Raw genomic sequence first — 5,633 nt, forward strand, 5'->3', positions numbered from 1 at the left:
ACTGTAAAATTACATTAAGAATCTATCAAAGTAAGGTTTGTTATTTTCTTCAAAAATATTCAAAATCTAAAACTCTCGGAAATATAAAAAAATATAATCGACTTATATAATCAGTTAGAAGTAATTGAAGAAGTTATCAATGATATATTTTTTCATGATAATGCTGTATAATTTATCGGAATCTTATAATTATTTAATAAATATTTTTAAAAACAAACTCGAACAAAAATTAAAATTTTTTTCAATGCTAAATTAAAGAAAAAATAAAGAACGAATATCATAGATTGAATTATCTGAAACAAGTTACCATATTTTTATATAGTATAAAGAAATTACAAATTAGTTCTAATCCAAGAAAAGAAAATTCATTCGAGCTAAAATTATTTTTGTAAAAGAGAAAATATAAAATCTGAAAGCAAAAGAAAGAAAAGATAAAGAAATAAAGAAAAAGATAATAACAGTGAATTTTCTTTCAATGCAAATTTGTATATAATCGTCAAATGAATAATATGTTGATTCAAAAGAATAAGTCACCTGACAAATAAAATAAAAAATTTTTTATTTTCTATAAATAGTGCAACAAGTATTAAAACGATCACAATTAGAAGATATAAGTAGTATTAAATATTTAAATAAATTCAATGTAGGAAGAATTATTATTACATTATTACAGTAAAATATATAACATTATGTATAATATTATACGAAAATTAACTATCAGTTAAAAAAATGATTGATCATTTCGAAATAAAGTTTAGTGATAATAATTGCAATAACTATTTATATAAATTAGATCAAATAATTTATAATTTATAAATATATGAATGAACAAAACGTTAACATATTAAATGCACAATCAAAAACAATTGCATACATTCTTAATAGTACAGAAAATTAGAAAAAAAGAATTCGGATTATTATGTGCAGAATAATTAAAAAAGATTAATGTTAAACAGAAATTGAAAACTATGATATGACATTCAAAAAAAGAATAAAAATATCAAATAAATTTAAGAACTTTACTCGATATAATGCACTTTGATGTATTATAATGCGATACAAATAAATTCAAGCAATAAAAAAAATACGTATCCATTAATGATTTTAATGGATGTATTGAAATTCAATTATTAGCATATAATCGAAAGTATGTAAAAACGTTAAAAAATATATATGGCGTTTAAAAAAAAGTTTAATTAATTTAATTAAAAGCCATTTAATTAGCTATAGAATATAAAGAAAAGAAGTATATTAATGATGAATCAATAAATTATTTAAAGAATTAAGGAATAAAAGTGGAATTCACTGTAACAGAATGGAACAGCAAAAAAAAAAAAAAAAAGAAAAAATATTGAGGTGAAACAATAATAACGGCAATTTTTCTATAAAACAAATTATTTATTACATCATAAGATATCGTGAATATTTATGTATTTGATATTTGATAAAATCATATTTTAATTATATGCATTTAAATATATTTAAATTATGCATAAAACATATTTAGAAATTTTAAAAGAACGTAAATGAAAATTAGATAACAAAATTAAGAAATTACACTGGGATATAATGAGAGATTCAAAATCGCTTAATAGATTTAAAGACAAATAAAAATGAATCGAGTATTATTTTTTTCAATAATATAAAAATGCAAATTAAAAGAATTTCGAAAAAAAATATGATTATGAAAATAAAAAGATATAGAATTAGAAATGATAAAACATGTGATAAAATAACTGAATAGAATGCATAGAATAAAGAAAATGAAAATATTCTGAAATCATCTAAATATAAACTGTTTGCGAGCCTTATTCACGAGATTTATAAACATTACATTCGGAAAAATTTTTCATATAAAAATTCTTTTTGTTTTTACCGCGCACGAGTCTCTGTTGAGTTTAAACAAGAACGATGTGATGTGAGAAGATTGTCTTTGAGAATTTAGCCAATACTTATAATTGTATATTTCTGACATATTTCAGACCAGCTGAACCGATCCTAACGATAGCATATTTCAAATACGGCTGATTCAAAGACAAAACAAATAATATTGCTCTAATTCCGCGAATCTAATAAGAGAGATGCGCCGATCTGTTTATCATAAAATCTTTTTATACAGATCACCGCGCAAGCGAGGAATTTCTTTGAATTTGATGGATATCAATTGCGAATCGGCAGCGATATTATTAGTTATTGGTGTATTCTACCGAGAAATTTTGACCCAATTAAATTAAAAAAGGATTTTTCTGAAGGCACGCACGTCTCGTTAAGAAGATTTCATTGTGAACACATCATAGTCCGACTGCCGGATACAGTTACATTAGTTTCATTCTAACATTTCACTGTGCTCTGATCCTGGAATATAATTATTTGCTACGATTTTATGAAAAACCCAATTTTCTAATTGACGCAAGAACTACTTATACAGTCCATTCATTTTTAAGAAATATATATTTGTTGCAAATCTGTCGAAAGGCATTTTCAACTATTAGTTTACATTCACTAAAACCATTACAATATTATTATTGCGGATGCGAACATAAACAAAAGCGTACATCTTTAAAATTCAATAGATAAGTATCAAAAATGTAACCGAATCTAGATCAATGAATGTAATATTATTAAAGTTAATATTATTAAAGTATTATTAAAGTTAATATTAAGTAATATTATTAAAGCATTAAATGAAAATATGCTTTTCCTTACTAATAATTGTGGAAAATAATGTGGAAAATAACAGAGTATTAGCTTTCGAAAGCTAAACTATTTGGATATTTCATTCAAATTAAAATATGATATGGATAGAAATATAATTAGATATAAAATGACAATAATAACTTTAGAATATAATGAATATTATAAAATGAAATATGAAAAAATAGTAGCATGCTTAATAACGTTCTTGTAAAAAATGACGCATTTATTAATAGAAATGATATGGAAAAATATTAATTTTCCATTGCAAAAAAAAGAAAAAAAATTTTATAAATTTTGTATTAACTGAGTAATAATAATCAAATTTCAAATTGGAATATATTAACAAATAAATATTTATAAAATATTATGCAATTAAATATAAGAATTAGAAAGGAAATTATTATATCCTCAATATGTTTATGTCGTCATTTATTATAAATTTATAGATGAATATTACTAACAAATATATTTTAGTGTTACATTTTTTTGAAATTGATTATTATAATAGCACAATATGTGTGATAGTTTGATCGAAAGTTTATGTCTCAATTTTAATGATTATAATGATTGTGATCATAATTATTTTAAATTCATTTTTTCAGATATTTACATAAAATTATTGTTATTATTGAATTTTGACTATTTATTTACGACCGTGTGTGCGTTTGTGATAATATTAATGTATAATCGCTTATTTACTGTCCGTATACTTTGCAATTATCGGTATTTAAAGTACATATATATATATATATATATATATATATATATTAAATATATGTTAATAAAACTAATATCACATTTTGTGCATTTTATTTGCGAAATTTTTAAATATATAAAATACAAAAATAATGTATAAAAGTTCAAAATTATAATAACTGAATTTCCAATAATAACAATATTAATTTATTTATTTCACTAATATTATTACATTGTTCATTGCAATTTCGAAGGATTTATAAAATATCTAGTCTCTATTAATAAATATTGAAAATGATATTAATTGATCCATTATGTAAACAAAAGAAATGTTAATATTTTAATACATATTTTATATATATATATAAAATAAACAGGTTTCTATATAATAATAGCAATCATTTTTTGTAATTATTGTAAAATGAATACCAACTATATATACAGAAAATAATTATATATATCGGTATACAATAGACTCCTGTAATCGCAAAGAGACCGGATAGTGGAATTTTCGTATAATAAAACAATTACTTTCTTTTGCATTAAACATTATTTATTCAAATAGAAATGAAAAAAATTGATAGTTTCTTTCAACATCTAAGGATCCTATATCTTTTTAGCAGGCAAGTCACATAAATGTTTTACAAGCAGCTGCGTAAGGAATTACATTTCTGTTGCGCCTCAAACCATCGAATCTATATTCTGTATATAATTTTCAATATTGCCTTTCTATTTCTAATATCTGTGATTCCAGATTTCCCAATATTATATATTCTTGCTAATTTGTTGCACTTTCACCACTTTCAAGATTTTTAATTATTTTGTATTTCTTTTGTTGAATAGTTAAAACTACGTTTTCGATTACTTGCTATTGTGATATCGTTCTCTGCTTCAGAATTGATATGTTTACATTTAATTGGTTGAACACAAGAAAGTATTTATTATATTTATTATATTTATTATATTTATATTTGTTATTATGTTTGTAATTGTGTTATTGTGTTTATAATTTAAGTATAATTAAGTATATTATATTTAAACATTGCTACAAAACGTTGTATGGAAAACATACGGATAATAGAACGTCCGTATATTAAGATATTCGGATAATAGAAAGTATAGATATGAGAATCTTTGTATTATTATATTACTGTACCAAAAAATTATTATCCCAAATTTTGTTCTCTATATATAAGAATATCGAAATTAAAGAGAAGATACTTTTTCTACAATTATTTTAAATAACCTTTTTTAATGTAATTGGAAAAGTTTTATTTTTTAAATTATTCGCAAAAAATTTTGATATTGTATAATTGAATTTTGCCCATTTATATGAATATAATAATATCTTTTCTTATATTGCATATTCTTCTACAATATAAAACATATTATATTACATATAAATTGTAAAGTTCATATTTTTAAATATAATTAATAAATTAATAAAGTAATTAATAAATTTAATTTGTAAATACAATTGAATAAATAATTAGATGAATAATTATTACAGTATAAGCAATCAAATTTTAATTTAATTTAATTAAAATTAATTCATAAGACTATAAAACAAAAATTTTTGTTTCATTATATTATTTTAATTATTAGATTTTTTACTGAATTTGAGTTGAATAAATTAAATTAAAATAGATTATCAAAATATCAAAAAATATATTTAACTATGTTCAAAAATTGAGAAATTCAACATTTTATTTATACTTTATTAAACTATGAAAAAAAAATATTATAATCGCATATATTATAGATGATTATAGATGATTTCTTCGGATCGGTAGAGATCCCTTAAAGAAAAATAATTACAAAATTGATTTTATATGTAATTTTTAATATCAATTTTTTGTTTTTTTGTTACAAAAAACAATAATCTAAAATGAATCATAAGTTATAAATGTGTCGTTTTTTTAAAAAAAAAGAGAATACTTATATTTTAATAATACTCTTGTTTATAGAATGATTTATTGTGAGACACATATTTATAGAATATATTTCTTTGTATGTTACAAATTTACAAGATGATTTTTTTATTAAATATGTATTTACAAAATAAATGAATTTTCTTAATTCTAATTTTAAAATCTGTTCTATTGATAAATCTAGTTCTATTGATAGAAGAGAACTTCCTGAGTTCATTATATATATCGTAATAAAAGAAACATGTTATATACAAGATTTTTAATACCAGTTCAATGCAATTTTTAATAACCAAATTATTTATATCAAGT

This window comes from Apis cerana, unplaced genomic scaffold, assembly GCF_029169275.1.
Source record: "Apis cerana isolate GH-2021 unplaced genomic scaffold, AcerK_1.0 Chr0_AcerK, whole genome shotgun sequence".
In the NCBI taxonomy this organism is placed as follows: Eukaryota; Metazoa; Arthropoda; class Insecta; order Hymenoptera; family Apidae; genus Apis; species Apis cerana.